Raw genomic sequence first — 18,123 nt, forward strand, 5'->3', positions numbered from 1 at the left:
TTTCCTGCTGTACAAGAACGTGAGTCAGCCTTAAGTATACATATATCCCCACCCTCCTGAGCCTCCCTCCCGCTAGAACCAACACATTTTAAAAAGAAACATTTCAGAAACTCCACAGAAAAAAAATTTATATGACTTTTCAGATCTGGTGAGTGTCATAAAATATTTCAGGTATAATCCATGGTCATCTCACTTCATCTTTCAAATATGTAATATTTTTAAATCTCCTATTAACAAAAAAATTAACTTTTGAGTTTATGAAGAATATTAAGTATAAGCTTAAAATGTAGAAGGAAGTACATAGGTTTTTCAAAACCCTTTTAGGATGGTTGTTGTTGAGTCGCTAAATCATGGCCGACTCTATGCAACCCCATGAACTATAGCACAGAGTTTGATCAAAATTATGTCCATTGAGTTAGAAATACCATCTAAGCATCTCACCCTCTGCCCTCCCCCTCCTTCTGCCTTCAATCTTTCCTAGCATCAAGGTCTTTTCCAATGACTCAGCTCTTCGAATCAGATGGCCAAAGCATTGGAGCTTCAGCTTCAGCATCAGTCCTTCCAATAAATATTCAGGGTTGATTTCCTTCAAGAGAGACTGGTTTGATCTCCTTGCAGTCCAAGGGACTCTCAAGAGTCGTCTCCACATTAGAAAGCATCAATTCTTTGACACTCAGCCTTCTTTCTGTCCAGCTCTCACATCCTTATGACTACTGACTGGAAAAACTATAGCTTGACTAGACGGGCCTTTGTCGGCAAAGTGATCTCAGCTTTTTCATACGCAGTCCAGGTCTGTCACAGCTTTCCCTCCAAGGAGCAAGTGTCCCTTAATTCCACAGCTGCAGTCACCATCTGCAGCGATTCTGGAGCCCAAGAAAATAAAATCTGTCACTACTTCCACTTTTCCCCCTCTATCTGCCATGAAGTTACAGGACTGGATGCCATAATCTTATTCTTCCCAATGTTGAGTTTCAAGCCAGCTTCTCCACTCTCCCCTTTCACCCTCATCAAGAGGCTCTTCACTTCCTCTTCACTTTCTGCCATTAGAGTGGTATCATCTGCATATCTGAAATTGTGATATTTCTCCCAGCAACCTCAATTGCAGCTTGTGACTCATCCAGCCCAGCATTTCACATGATGTACTCTCCATATAAGTCAAATAAGCAGGGTGACAGTATACAGCCTTGTGGTAGTCCTTTCCCAATTTTGAACCAGTCAGTTGTTCCATGTCCAGTTCTAACCATTGCTTCTTGACCTGCACACAGGTTTCTCAAGAGGCAAGTAAGATGGTCTGGTATTCCCATCTCTTTAAGAATTTTCCACAGTTTGTTGTGATTGACACAGTCAAAGGTTTTAGTGTAGTCAGTGAAGCAGAAGTAGATGTTTTTCTGGAATTCCTTTGGTTTCTCCATAATCCAAATAATGTTGGCAGTTTGTGAGTTTAAAAAAAAAAATTCTGAAAACAGCGGTTCTAAATCTGATCATAAATCCTTTGTCCAAAATCTTCTTAATAGCTCCCCATTGCTCTTGGGATAAACTTCAGACTTCTAGCATTTCTTGCTTGGTACTTGGAGACTTGGCCAGTCCCTGTTTACTTTGTAGCCTGCTCTGATCACTGCCCCTCTCACTCTCTCTCTAGCCATAGTAAACTGCCTTCATTCCTTAAATGTGACACGTTCTGTCTTGACTTGGGCCTTTTGCACATAAATATCTCTTGTCTAGAATATTTCTGTCCCCTCCCCACAACTCTGAAGTCTTGAGTTAGATATCTCTTCTCTGTTTTGCTCTGGTAACACTTTGTCCTTCATTATTACTCACCACCCTCTGTGTTTACCATTCACTTGTTTCTGCCCACAGAAAAGCCCTGGAAACAATATCAACCCAGTAGCAACAAGCAAACCTAACACCCAGACTCTGGTTTCTAAATAGCAGTCTCCAGCAAGAGGAATAAGGACTTCTTGGAAAAATAGCTAATTTCAGGATGGAGGCAGGGACAAAGTGACCAGGAATATCTTTTTGTGCAAGAAAGTTAGGAAGTGCTCAGAGAATGATAGGAACATTTCAGAGGGACATGGAATTCACTTAGAAAGAATTTTACTGGCCAAATCTGGAGCAGTATACTGAAATAGTGATGATAAACAGAGTATATTCTCTGAATAAATTAAGAATATATCAGTCTATAATGATATAGATAAATGAATGAGTAAATGGAAAAAAAACACTTTCTTAAGTATGTCAACTAATAAAATTCAAAGGATTGGGTTAGAAAATCATTATTTGTACACTCTACTATATATAGTCAACAAGAACCTACTGTACAGAGACTTCTACACAATATTCTGTAATAACCTATATGGGAAAAGAATCTGAAAAATGTGGATATATGTTTATGTATAGCTAAATCACTTTGCTATCCACCTGAAACTAACACAACATTGTAAATCAACTATCCACCAACATAAAATAAAAATTAAATTTAGAAAGATCATTTGGCAAACATCATAGAAATAATAGATTCAGACAAGAAACATCACTGGATGGTAAAACTCATGGATGAAAATGCAGAATCAAGAACAGGTTTTATTTACATTGTCTCAAAATAATAATTATACAAGGAAAATAGTAACTTTACAGTGGAGAAACTTGAGGAACCTTCTTTCTCAAGTGATAGAAGTTAGCATCAATAGCAGTGGAAAAATCAATGTGTATCTTCTGATGGAGGCAGTAAGCCAACCATAGTATTACTTCAGTAGTGTTTGCCTAAAATGTGTTACCTAAGGGTGAGTAAGCATCAGGCAAAACCAAATGGAGGAACATTTCAAAAATTAACAGGTCTATCATTGGTCCATTACCTTTGCTTTGCAACAAATACCCTAAAATCTAGTGGTTTAAAATAACATTGTCTGTTGCTGTTGTTCAGTCGCTCAGTCGTTTCCAACTCTTGGCACCCCCACGGACTGCAGCACGGTTTGAAATAACATTGACTTTATTACAGTTTGGGCAGGGTAAGTGGCTCAAACAGTAAAGAATCTGCCTGCCATGTAGGAGAAATGGGTTAGATCCCTGGGTTGGGAAGGTTCCCTGGAGAAAGGGAATGGTAGCCCACTCCAGTATTCTTGCCTGGAGAATCCCACGGACAGAGGAGCCTGGCGGGTTGCAGTCCATGGGGTCGCAAAGAGTCGGACACAACTGAGGGACTAACACTTTCGCTTTTCTCTTTCAGCAGGAGCAGCTGTTGTCTGCCCTAATATGTCCGCAGCTCCACTGGACCTCAGCTAGAGGTGGTCAAAGGCTGGGAGCTAGTACCATGTGAAGGCTTTCACACATCTCTAACACCTAAACTGAGAGACTCAAATGGCTGAGAGCCAGGACACTTACAGCCCATCTGGGTCTCTTTCTCTCTGTGGTCTCCCCATTACCAAAGTTCATGGTACCTGGATTTCCTATGAGTCAGCTCAGGATTCCCAGGGAGTATGAGTGTGTGTGAAAGAGACACACATAGAGACAGGAAGAACTGTCTGTCTTCTACTTGAGAGCCAAGTAGAAGCTGTGTGACCTTTTCTGTTACAGTTTATTTCTCTGCACTGTATTCATGGAATAAGTTGAAAGGCTTTTCCAGGTTCTGGAAGAATATGAGAACTGCAAATGTGATACAATGCTTGGAAAATATAATCAGCTAGTGATCTTAGAAAATGAAAGTCAGTCTGAGGAACTGATCTAGGTTGAAGGAAAATAAAGAGACGTGACAGTTGAGTGAAATTTACACACTTAGATCGAAATCTTTCACTATAGGGTATTACTGGGTCTTCCCTAGTGGCTCAGACGGTAAAGCGTCTGTCTACAATGCAGGAGACCCGGGTTCGATCCCTGGGTCGGGAAGATCCCATGGAGAAGGAAATGGCAATCCATTCCAGTACTACTGTGGAAAATCCAATGGACAGAGGAGCCTGGTAGGCTACAGTCCATGGGGTCGCAAAGAGTCGGACACAACTGAGCAAAGGCAATCAATCAATCACTAGGTCAGTTGGCAAACCTTGAATACTCCAAGTGAATGGTTTATGGGAGCTCTTTGTACTGTTATTGCAACTTTGCTATAAGTTTAAAATAATAAATGAAAAAAAATACTTTATAAAATTTATTGTTTAAAACTCTTACAATTAATCCTTTCATGAAGCAACAGATGACAGTGTAATGAAATAACCACCCATATTTGATACAGGCATATTTTTGAATGTCATGTTTTATTAAAGCAGATCATTGAATGATATTATCATAATTATATTTTTTATTGATTACCCCTGTCATACTCTCTGTCTCAACTATTCTCTCAAATTTTCATCCCTTTCTCTTAGAGTTGAACCAGTCTCCTGGTGAGAATTGATTCAGCCAAATCCTGTCTCTTCTTCATCTCTAGGAAAAGGAGGAATACAACTTTTGCCTTTGAAAAGTTTTTAAAACTTCTAATGAATAAAACCTGTAACAATAGTAGTGTCAACTTTAAAAAAATGCACAACATGAGAGTTTCAAGTTAAGTTTTATTTGAAGCAAAATGAGGACTTCAGAGCCAGGAGACAGCACCTCAGGTAGCTCTAAGAAACTGTCCCAAAGAGACCGGGGGAAGATCAGTGTATATATGATTTTGGTGAACAGGGAATACATGTCATCAACCATGTATTTTTTTCAGATGGTTTCTGCTAGTGCTGTGAAGCTTTTAGTCATGAGGAAAAGTCATCACCTTGAAGGATTTTAGTGCCTTTGTATATATGAAGAGATGAAAGAATTGGACTCATAAAATTGGCTCCTGAAAATATCTGCCTGAAGACCTGTGCTGCCAGTTTTTGCCACCGCTGCTTCCCAGCAGCACGTGACTTAAATATAATAGAAGTAGATGGCAAGTGCCAATTTGTAGTTGACAGTAGTAGTAGTAAATCTTACATAGCACGTTATATGCCAAAGCACTGTTCTAAATTTCTTACATATATCAACTCATTTAATCCTCATAACAGTCCTATGAGATGGATACTATTATCATCAGCTTGTTGCCCTTTTATGACTGAGAAAACATTGACAGATTAAGGTTATACAGCCAGTAAACCACAGAACTGAGATTCAAACCAGGTCAGCTAGCTGTAATCTTTTATTGTTTATTAAACATTCAAAATATACACTGCCAGACAATCTTCAAAAGCCACATATCACTTGGTACTTTCTAAACAGAGCAATGGCCCTGTTACCACTGTTTCTTTCAGCTGTTTGCAGTGCCATGATTTTGGTGGATTTTTAAAAAATTGGTTATCCTTAACAAATTCACTGGGTGCTTATATATTTGTGTGCATGCATGGTGCCTCAGTTGCTCAGTAGTGTCCAACTCTTTGCAACCTTGTATACTATAGCCCACCAGGTGCCTTTGTCCTGAGGTTACCTTGGCAGGAATACTGGAGTAAGTTGCCATTTCCTCCTCCAGGGGATCTTCCCCACCCAGGGATAGAACCCACGTCTCCTGCATTGGCAGGCAGATCCTTTACCACTGAGCCACCTGGGAAGCCTTTGTTTATGTATTTATTTGTGGTTTTAAAAGGCTTCCCAGATAGCTCAACAGGTAAAGAATCCTTGGCTGGTAAAGAATGTTTAGCTGGTAAAGAATCCGCCTGCAATGCAGGAGACCCGTGTTCTATTCTTCAGTCGGGAATTTCTCCTGGAAAAGAGATAGGCTACCCACTCCAGTATTCTTGGGCTTCCCTGGTGGCTCAGATGGTAAAGTATCAGCCTGCCATGCAGGAGACCTGGCTTCAATCCCTGGGTTGGGAAAGATCCCTTGGAGGCGGGCATGGCAACCCACTCCAGTATTCTTGCCTGGAGAATCCCCATGGACAGAGGAGCCTGGCAGGCTACAGTCTGTGAGGTCACAGAGAGTTGGACACAACTGCGTGAGTAAGCACAGCACAGTGGTTTTAAAAAATACATAACATAAAATTTACCATCTTAACCATCTTTAAATGTACAATTCAGTAGTGCTAAATATAATCACATTGTTGTGCAACAGAGAGACCTCCATAACTTTTTCATTCTGCAAAAACCAACATCCCATTTCTTCCTCCTCTCAGCCTCTGATAACCACCATTGCATTTTTTGTTTCTATGAATGTGACTACTTTAAATAACTCATATAAGTGAAATCATACGGTATTTGTCTTTCTGTGACCAGCTTATTTCACTTAGCATAATGTCCTCAAGTTTCAACCATGTTGTAGCGTGTGACAGAATTTCCTTCCTTTTTAAGACTGAATAAAATTCTATTTTGTATGAAAAATATATATGTATTATTGTTTATCCATTTAACTGTCCATGGGCATTTGGGTTGCTTCCACATCTTGGCTATTGTGAATAATGCTGCTGTTGGAGTGTTCATATATTAAAAACAAAATATAAGAATGAAACATGGTAACTCAGAAAATAGCTCACAGTGAGGGTGAAGAAAATGAAGCTCTTCAGGTTTTGGAATGTAGTATGCTTTCATACTTATACTTTTTGTATAATTGATGATAACACTTTACATGAAATTTTAAAATTTAGGACTTTAAGCTGTTTTCATATATCAAAATCACCTTTTATAATGTCCATGAGTTTAGAGTTCTGGCAATAGGCATCATAATACTTATACAAGTACATGTGTTACTGAACTGAACTTGGGGCTACTCACCTGCCACAGAGTAGGGGCAATTTATAACACTGAGTTATGCTAAAGCAAAGTACAGCGTTTATTGCAGAAGCCATTCAAAGAAAACAGGAAACTCATGCTCAAAGCCTAGAGAAGGAAATGGCAACCCACTCCAGTATTCTTGCTGGAAAATCCCATGGACAGAGAAGCCTGGCAGGCTACAGTCCATGGGGTCACCAAGAGTCAGACACCACTTAGGGACTAAACCACCACCACCATCCTCAAAGAACCTGAACTTCCCTATGGCTTTCAGGGAAAGATTATTAAAGGCAACATTTAGGGTGAGAGCTGCAGGGTACATGACTTTCTTCTGATTGGTTGGTGGTAACAGATGTTTTCAGGAATCTGGATCATCAACTTTCTGGTTCCACTAGTCTGGGGTCTAGTTCTTGTGCTCAAAAGGTAATCACAATCCTCTCCCTTGGTAGGGGTCTTAGTTCCTGAAGAACAACTGAAAATGTGCGTCAGACTGTTAAGTAAGACAGCTTTATTGCTAAACATTGTTTCTTGACTGCTTATCCTTTGTTTCCTTCACTTCCTTAATTAGTAACTGCTCCAGTCTGCTCTTTGGAATTCGGGGAAGGCCTAGGACAAAGCCTTTTTATTTTTTCCCTAAAAAAAAGAACTGGGGACATGAAGGGACTTTGTACTATACTTGGGAGGGCCCCCAGGATCCTGCTCAGTTTCAATCCCCCCCTTTTCTTTAATACTCCTCAATCTTGAGGGGGATCAGGAGTGGGACAAGAAAAGGAATCAAGTTTTGGGTAGAGAGGTTAATCATAAATTGACAGGGGAACTTGGTTTTAAAGGATCTCAGTTTCACATATATTATGTGCTTAATTTGTAACCAAGAGCTTGAATCTGAAACAGGACAGAAAAGGGCAGGGCACAACTTTTAGAAGAATGACATAGCCATAGGACATGACAAAACCTAGTTAAAACCAACTAGGTCCAAGATGGCAGATTGACTTCCAATGGAGCTTGAGCCTCATTATATGCTCATTGTGATACATTTAGTTCAGTTCAGTCATTCAGTCGTGTCCGATTCTTTGCAACCCCATGGACTGTAGCACGCCAGGCTTCCCTGTCCATCACCAACTCCTGGAGCTTACTCAAAATCATATCCATCCAGTTAGTGATGCCATCCAACCATCTCATTCTGTCGTCCCCTTCTCCTCCTGCCCTCAATCTTTCCTAGCACTAGAATCTTTTCCAATGAGTCAGTTCTTTGCGTCAGGTGGCCAAAGTATTGGAGTTTCAGCTTCAGCATCAGTCCTTCCAATGAATATTCAGGGCTGATTTCCTTTAGGATTGACTGGTTGGGTCTCCTTGTAGTCCAAGAGACTCTCAAGAGTCTTCTCCAACACCACAGTTCAAAAGCATCAGTTCTTCTACCTTGCTGGCATGTGAAATGAATGTAATTGTGCATTAGTTTGAACACTGTTCGGCATTGCCGTTCTTTGGGACTGGAATGAAAGCTGAACTTTTCCGGTCCTGTGGCCTTTGCTGAGGTTTCCAAATTTGTTGGCATATTGAGTGCAGCACTTTCACAGGATCATCTTTCTGGATTTGAAATAGCTCAGCTGGAATTTCATCACTTCCACTGCCTAGCAAATTGTGAGTACCCAACTAATAAAGACTCTACCTGCAATGTGGGGGACCTAGGTTCAAATCCTGGGTTGGAAAAATCCCCTGGAGAAGGGAATGGCAACCCACGCCAGTATTCTTGCCTGGATAATTCCTTGGACAGAGGAGCCTGACTGGTTACAGTCCTTGGGGTCATAAAGAATCAGACACGACTGAGTGGCTAGCACTTTCACTTTCATTATATTCTCTGTCCTAATTTTTAAAACCATGTACATTAGAACATGACAAAAAGTGGGAAAATTTTAACAGCAGAAGAATAGATATGTTAATTTCTAAAATATATGCAGCACATTATAATAAATAAAATAAAAATTACCAAGACCTGAGTGAGAAAGGTACAGACAAAATTCACAAAATAGGCAGTTGTTGTTGTTGTTTACTTGCTAAGTCGTGTCCAACTCTTTTGCAACCCCATGGATTGTAGCCCGCCAAGCTCGTCTGTCCATGGGTTTTTCCAGGCAAGAATACTGGAGGGGGTAGCCATTTCCTTCTCCAGGGTATCTTCCTGATCCAGGGATCGAACCAGCATCTCCTGCGTTGACACATGGATTCTTTACCACTGAGCCACTTGGGAACCCCAAAATAGGCAGTACAGATAGTTAATAAACATGATATGCTATTTTAAATATTTTGGTGTCATTTTCCCAGCCTTCTGAAATTCCATAAAATGAGAGAAGAAAAAATTTTAAGTAAAGTATGGCAATACTGGATAAATAGGTAGAAGGTAATAAGCAGAGAAAAAATGTTTCTGACAAGAGTGCAAAATGACACAACTACTTTAAAAACACTGGTAGTATCTTGTAAAGTTAAATATACCATAGCATGCTGCGCTATGCTTAGTCGCTCATTCGGGTGCAACTCTTTGCAACCCCATGGACTGCAGCCTGCCAGGCTCCAATATCCGTGGGGATTCTCCAGGCAAGAATACTGGAGTGAGTTGCCATGCCCTCCTCCAGGGGATCTTCCCAAACCAAGAATCAAACCCAGTTCTCCCGCATTGTAGGTGTAGTCTTTACGATCTGAGCCACCAGGGAAGGCCATACACAGCATACAACTCAGCAATCCTATCCTAGGTAATCACCCACAAGAAATGAAAACTTTATTTACATAAGAACCTGTACGCAAGGGTTTATAGTGACTTTCATCACCAAAATCTGCAAATAATCCAAATGTTCTTGAACTAGTGAATGGATAAACACATGCTGGTACATTCACACAATGAAATGTTACTCAGGGAAAAAAAAAAAAACGGGGCTGGGGGGAGGTACACAGGAAGGAACTATCAATACAGGCAACAACATGGATGAAACCCAATGCATTACATGGATTGGAAGAAGTCAGACTTAAGCAGTGCTAAGAGGAAAGTTCATAGCAATACAGGCATACCTCAAGAAACAAGAAAAAAGTCAAATAAATAACCTAACTCTGCAACTAAAGCAACTAGAAAAGGAAGAGTTGGAGAACCCCAGAGTTAGTAGAAGGAAAGAAATCTTAAAAATTAGGGCAGAAATAAATGCAAAAGAAACAAAAGAGACCATAGCAAAAATCAACAAAGCCAAAAGCTGGTTCTTTGAAAGGATAAATAAAATTGACAAACCATTAGCCAGACTCATCAAGAAGCAAAGAGAGAAAAATCAAATCAATAAAATTAGAAATGAAAATGGAGAGATCACAACAGACAACACAGAAATACAAAGGATCATAAGAGTCTACTATCAGCAGTTGTATGCCAATAAAATGGACAACGTGGAAGAAATGGGCAAATTCTTAGAAAAGTACAATTTTCCAAAACTGAACCAGGAAGAAATAGAAAATCTTAACAGACCCATCACAAGCACGGAAATTGAAATGGTAATCAGAAATCTTCCAGCAAACAAAAGCCCAGGTCCAGACGGCTTCACAGCTGAATTCTACCAAAAATTTCGAGAAGAGCTAACACCTATCCTCCTCAAACTCTTCCAGAAAATTGCAGAGGAAGGTAAACTTCCAAACTCATTCTATGAGGCCACCATCACCCTAATACCAAAACCTGACAAAGATGTCACAAAAAAGGAAAACTACAGGCCAATATCACTGATGAACATAGATGCAAAAATCCTCAACAAAATTCTAGCAATCAGAATCCAACAACACATTAAAAAGATCATACACCATGACCAAGTGGGCTTTATCCCAGGGATGCAAGGATTCTTCAATATCCGCAAATCAATCAATGTAATTCACCACATTAACAAATTGAAAAATAAAAACCATATGATTATCTCAATAGATGCAGAGAAGGCCTTTGACAAAATTCAACATCCATTTATGATAAAAACTCTCCAGAAAGCAGGAATAGAAGGAACATACCTCAACATAATAAAAGCTATATATGACAAACCCACAGCAAACATTATCCTCAATGGTGAAAAATTGAAAGCATTTCCCCTAAAGTCAGGAACAAGACAAGGGTGTCCACTTTCACCGCTACTATTCAACATAGTTCTGGAAGTTTTGGCCACAGCAATCAGAGCAGAAAAAGAAATAAAAGGAATCCAAATTGGAAAGGAAGAAGTAAAACTCTCACTGTTTGCAGATGACATGATCCTCTACATGGAAAACCCTAAAGACTCCACCAGAAAATTACTAGAGCTAATCAATGAATATAGTAAAGTTGCAGGATATAAAATCAACACACAGAAATCCCTTGCATTCCTATACACGAATAATGAGAAAGTAGAAAAAGAAATTAAGGAAACAATTCCATTCACCATTGCAATGAAAAGAATAAAATACTTAGGAATATATCTACCTAAAGAAACTAAAGACCTATATATAGAAAACTATAAAACACTGATGAAAGAAATCAAAGAGGACACTAATAGATGGAGAAATATACCATGTTCATGGATCAGAAGAATCAATATAGTGAAAATGAGTATACTACTGAAAGCAATTTACAAATTCAATGCAATCCCTGTCAAGCTATCAGCCACATTTTTCACAGAACTAGAACAAATAATTTCAAGATTTGTATGGAAATACAAAAAACCTCGAATAGCCAAAGCAATCTTGAGAAAGAAGAATGGAACTGGAGGAATCAACTTGCCTGACTTCAGGCTCTACTACAAAGCCACAGTCATCAAGACAGTATGGTACTGGCACAAAGACAGACATATAGATCAATGGAACAAAATAGAAAGCCCAGAGATAAATCCACACACATATGGACACCTTATCTTTGACAAAGGAGGCAAGAATATACAATGGAGTAAAGACAATCTCTTTAACAAGTGGTGCTGGGAAAACTGGTCAACCACTTGTAAAAGAATGAAACTAGATCACTTTCTAACACCGTACACAAAAATAAACTCAAAATGGATTAAAGATCTAAATGTAAGATCAGAAACTATAAAATTCCTAGAGGAGAACATAGGCAAAACACTCTCAGACATAAATCACAGCAGGATCCTCTATGATCCACCTCCCAGAATTCTGGAAATAAAAGCAAAAATAAACAAATGGGATCTAATTAAAATTAAAAGCTTCTGCACAACAAAGGAAAATATAAGCAAGGTGAAAAGACAGCCTTCTGAATGGGAGAAAATAATATCAAATGAAGCAACTGACAAACAACTAATCTCAAAAATATACAAGCAACTTCTGCAGCTCAATTCCAGAAAAATAAATGACCCAATCAAAAAATGGGCCAAAGAACTAAATAGACATTTCTCCAAAGAAGACATACAGATGGCTAACAAACACATGAAAAGATGCTCAACATCACTCATTATTAGAGAAATGCAAATCAAAACCACAATGAGGTACCACTTCACACCAGTCAGAATGGCTGCGATCCAAAAATCTGCAAGCAATAAATGCTGGAGAGGGTGTGGAGAAAAGGGAACCCTCCTACACTGTTGGTGGGAATGCAAACTAGTACAGCCACTATGGAGAACAGTGTGGAGATTCCTTAAAAAATTGCAAATAGAACTACCTTATGACCCAGCAATCCCACTGCTGGGCATACACTCTGAGGAAACCAGAATTGAAAGAGACACATGTACCCCAATGTTCATCGCAGCACTGTTTATAATAGCCAGGACATGGAAACAACCTAGATGTCCATCAGCAGATGAATGGATAAGAAAGCTGTGGTACATATACACAATGGAGTATTACTCAGCCATTAAAAAGAATTCATTTGAATCAGTTCTGATGAGATGGATGAAACTGGAGCCGATTATACAGAGTGAAGTAAGCCAGAAAGAAAAACACCAATACAGTATACTAACACATACATATGGAATTTAGGGAGATGGCAATGACGACCCTGTATGCAAGACAGGAAAAAAGAAACAGATGTGTATAACGGACTTTTGGACTCAGAGGGAGAGGGTGGGATGATTTGGGAGAATGGGAATTCTAACATGTATACTGTCATGTAAGAATTGAATCGCCAGTCCATGTCTGACGTAGGGTGCAGCATGCTTGGGGCTGGTGCATGGGGATGACCCAGAGAGATGTTGTGGGGAGGGAGGTGGGAGGGGGGTTCATGTTTGGGAATGCATGTAAGAATTAAAGATTTTAAAATTTAAAAAATAAAAATAAATAAAAATAAAAATAAGTAAAGAAAAAAAATAATATGAAAAAAAAGAAGTCAGACTTAAAGGCTACATATTGTATGATTCCATTTAATTGACATTTTGGAAAAGTGAAACTATAGGGATTAAAAACATATCAGGGGATCTTCCCTGGTGGCTCAGTGGTAAAGAATCCTCCTGCCGATTTAGGAGATGTGAGTTCCATCCCTGATCAGGAAGATCCCACATGTCTCAGAGCAACTAAGCACCACAACTATTGAGCTTGTGCTCTGGGGAGCTGGGGGCTGGGTGGGGAGGCTGATTTCAAATGAGCCCAGAGAAGTTTTCAGACTGATAAAACTATTCCATGTTTTGATGGTGGTTGTGGTTATTACAACTATTAGTGGAAATGGCTCATATTTGTCAAGACTCATAGAACTGTCCCCTAAAATTTTACTCCTCCCTGCCCCTGCCAAAAAAAAGCAATTAAAAATTCTGAGGAAGATACAGAAGATTCCAGTTCACTATCATATGAATGAAAAGTTAAGAAATCTGCAACCACACACAGTTTTAGGAAGAGACCACTAGATGGCGGTATTAATTCTCTTAATAGAACCCAGGAAAAATTTGAAGCTCAAAGACCAAAGGCCTGGGAGTGGAGCAGTTTTTTGAAAAGTTTCCTGAAAATCCATAGCTATAACTCCTGCTGTCAAGATTGCAGGAGTTTCTGTGTTTTTCCTAAGGCCGGTTTCCCAGTCTTCCACTGATTCTGCAAGGCCATCAATATCCTTCCAGTAAAGCTCTCTGTTTTTGTTTTCTGAAACAGATTAAATAGCAGAACACTTGCTGTTGCTCAGTCGTTCAGTCGCGTCCGACCCTTTGAGACCCGTGGACCACAGCACGCCAGGCTTCCCTGTCCTTCACTAATTCCCAGAGTTTGCTCAAGCTCATGTCGATTAAGTCGGTGATGCCATCCAACCATTTCATCCTCTGTCGCCCCCTTCTCCTCCTGCCCTCAATCTTTCCCAGCATAAGAATCTTTTCCAATGAGTTGGCTCTTTGCATCTGGTGGCCAAAGTATTGGAGCTTCAGCACCAGTCTTTCAAATGAATATTCAGGGTCCATTTCCTTTAGGACTGACTGGTATGAATCTCCTGGCAGTCCAAGGGATTCTTAAGAGTCTTCTCCAGCACCATAGTTCAAAAGCATCAGTTCTTCAGTGCTCAGCCTTCTTTATGATCAATTCTCACATCTGTAAATGACTACTGGAAAAACCATAGCTTTGATTAGGCAGACTTTTGTTGGCAAAGTGATTTTCAATACACTGTCTGGGTCCGTCAGCTTTTTTTCCAAGCAGCGTCTTTGGACAGCATGTCTGTCCTCACTGTCTGCAGTGATTTTGGAGCAGAACATTAGTTAATCAATTTTTGTTGTTGTTTTTTTTCTTACCTTTCATTACATAGAATATTGAACATGTATGAAATAAACAGAATGGTATAATGAATTTCAGTATTACCAAACATCAGTAGTTACTGGTAATCTACTATTCTTAATTTATCAAACCTTCATCCTTCCCAATCCCCGTGCAAATAGCTTTTTATAGTCATTTTCCTAATGAGATAAGTTTACATCATTTTGAAATGCACAGTTTTTAAAAAAATAGGCTTATTTTTTCACAGCTAAATTGAGCAGAACACAAATACATTTCCTGCATGCCCCTTGCCCCACACATGCATAGTCTCCCCCATAATCAACATTGCCCACAGAGTGGTACATTTGTGATACATCAGTATCACCCGCAGTTCATAGTTCATGTTGGTGTCACACATTCTATGGGTTTGGACAAATACATAGTGACATATAACTATCATTACAGTATCATACAGAGTAGTTTCACTCTACTAAGCATCATCTGTGCTCCCCTTATTCATTCCTCCCGCTCCCTAATCCCTGGCAAAATCCACAGATTTTGATTATGTAAGTCCCATTTGTTTTGGATAGACCTAGTTTGGAAGTTTCTAGTAACATAAAGCAAAAAGAAAAGGGAACATTGTGGGAGAATGAAATGGAGCAGGACCCTATGGTCCTTGCCACCCCCACCCCCATGCATATTCTCCGCCTGCCTTTTGTCTATGGAAAAACTTTAGCCAAAGAATAAATTTAATCAGAGAAGTGAGAAAATGCAAAAGCAAAGAAAAGCAGTCAGATAGGACAAAGCAATAATAGCTTGGTCAGTAAGCAAGACCAAGGACCTTTAGTTCTTTCTCAGGGGCTATAGATAATATTCTGAGCCATATCCCATGAGCTATCTTGTGGATACTGAAACCTCCCCTGAGTGAGATGTTAACTACATGATGACCAGACTGTAGCCACCATATAAGCTGCCACAGTTCCAAGAATCGACCTCAAAGAAATGGAAACAAACTGACCCTGTAACTGAAGATTAACTGTACTTAAAATAATCAAGATGACTCTGGTCAGACCACCAGTGACCAATTTTAAGGTGACTGAGCTGACTGTGCTCTTTCTGCCTGTAGCCCCTCCATCTATATAAGCTCTTATCTCCTAATTGTTGAGGATAGGAGGAGTCGGCCTTTGGACACACATGTGTCTCTTCCCCGACCACTACTCTGGTTGTCTGAAAGAAAGCAAATTTTTCTTTTCACCAATCTGGCTTCTTTACTGGCTTTTGAGCAGTGAGCACCCAGACCCTACTTTCAGTAACAAGAAGGCTAAAGAGATAAATCCAGTAAACAACTGGATTTCCAGGAGGAGTTAATGAAGAGGAAAGAAAGAAAGGAAAAATCAAATGAATTATAAAAGAAAATTTCCCTAAATTCATGAAAAATTCTAAACTTTGTTCAAAAAGACCTAATAAATGTTGAATAAGATTAATAGAAAAACATACATGGTGAAAATTCTGAACTCCAAAAACAAAGGAAAACTCCACAAGCTTCCAAATGGAAAAACAGGATACCAGCAAAGGAATAAAAATTGATAGTGTCAACTAAAAAAATAAAGAAAGCACAATGTGAGAGCTGTGAGTTCAGTTCTGTTTGGGAACTTATTAAAGACTATAGCCCAAGAGACAGTCTCTCAGAGAGTTCTGATGAACCACTAGGAAGAGGTAAGGGAGAGATCAGTGTGTATGTGATTTTGGCAAAGTAGGTGCAATCGAGTAAACATCCGAGTAGAAGGTTGCTGCTAGTCAGGAGGAGCTGATGTCTCCTTTAATGATTTTAGAGATTTCTAGACATAAGAACATGAAAGAAATTTGGGTCATAAAATCTTCTCCTGAAAATAGCTTACTATGAGAAGGTCTGTTCGGCCAGTTTTCCCGAGCATAGAGTACCTCATTCTTGATCTTCACCCTGAACTTTCAGGGTGTGTCAAGGTCAGCAACTTCAGTGGCTAAGGACTTCATTCCTGTAGAACCAGGTGGTGAGTGACATTTTTTTGTTGGCAAAAGTAAATAACAGGGAACTTGCCTGGTGGTCCAGTGGCTAAGACTCCTCACTCACAGTGCAGGGGGCCTGGGTTCAATCCCTGGTCAGGGGACTAGATCCCACATGCTACAACTAACTAAACAAATAATTTTTATAAGTAAACATCAATAATAAGTAACTTTTTTGATGTAATTAAAATATCTTGTTTTTGAGAACTTCAGCCCTAAATCATAGGAAAAAAGAAATAAAAATTTTTAAAATTGATATAAAAATATGTATTTTTGTTGTTCTTTGCTTTTGGCTTCCTTGACCATGGATTGAACCCTGACCTCCGGGGGGTTCAATTCACTAGACTACCAGGGAGTTCCCAAGGTGAACATAGGCTTTTATCATTAATAGAAAACAATTAAAATAGCATCACATTTTGGTGTTCTCATATTGGTGTACACTGACAAGTCTGAAATACAAAGGTTGATGAGGGGCAAGCAGATGCAATTAATCACAGCTAAGCATACATTAGTATAAAACTTTTTGGAAGACCATTTGGCAATATTACATTTTACATTTTAAATATATATTTCAACCCAGAAATTTAACTTTAAAATATATGTGTTTTATATTTATACCATTGATAATATTGATATATATTTTACATTTTACGTGTGTATTTGGGGCAGTTTTGAGAAAACAAATCATCAAACCAGAAAGAAGCTAAATGGTCATCAGTGTTATCAGTATGAGCCTGGTTGGTAAATTTTAGCAAATCCACACAATAGACTCTGACAGGCCTAGTGTAGACCCTGTGTTCATGCTTAAGATTATTCAAGCGTAAGTAATGGAGGATGGAGTGGGGCAACTGAAGGCAATAAAGGATTATGGCTACCTCCAGGAGGGTTTTACACTGGCAGTTTCACTAGCTTTATCAGAACACGCCAATCAAGGCAGGCCAGTTTCCCAAAGGAAAGGGAGTTTTACTCCCTTTTACTCCCTTTTCTCACTTAACAGAAGTGAGTAAGGGGTCCTCAGTATGTAAAAAGAGCAGCTGCTCTCGATAGTATTGGCTGAAAGTCCCCCACGGTAGCAGCCTTATTTTCATAGTAGTGGTGACAGTTGTTCCACTTTTGCTGAGCCTGGCACGGGAGTGCTCCCAGATATGTAGGAAAATGTCTCAGTTTGTCAGGCAGGAAGACCACCACAAGGCCTTATGATGAGTCAACAGCAATCTGGGCATGACTTAGCTGTGGACATCGCTGGTGGCTGAGACATTAAAGAATCCGCCTGCAATGCAGGAGATGCAGGTTACACTCCATGGGGTCGCAGAGTCAAAACGACTGAGCAACTAACACTTTCCCTTTTTTCACTTTAGCAGGGAAGACTTGCCTCTGTTCTATGTGATGGCAGCAAGGGCAGTTCAACCTGGGGCTGGACGAGTCCATTTTAAGATGGCTCACATACACAGCTGTCAAGTTGATGCTGTTGACTGGGAGCTCAGCAAAACTTCAGTATATTTTGTTATGGCATCTGAATATCTAATTCCCTTAGTGTATGGAATTCAATTCGAAGAGTGGATTATCTCAAGAGACAGAAAGTAAAAACTACCAGTTCCTTAAGACTCAAACCTGGAAATTATTCCAGCATCATTTAACCTGTATTCTATTGTTCATAGAGCCTAGATTCAAGGAAAGGGACATAGATTCTCCTTCTCAAAGGGAGAAGTGATAAAGAATTTGGAAGCTATGTTTCAAAACTGC

The sequence above is a fragment of the Capra hircus genome, chromosome 1 (genome assembly GCF_001704415.2).
Source record: "Capra hircus breed San Clemente chromosome 1, ASM170441v1, whole genome shotgun sequence".
Lineage (NCBI taxonomy): Eukaryota > Metazoa > Chordata > Mammalia > Artiodactyla > Bovidae > Capra > Capra hircus.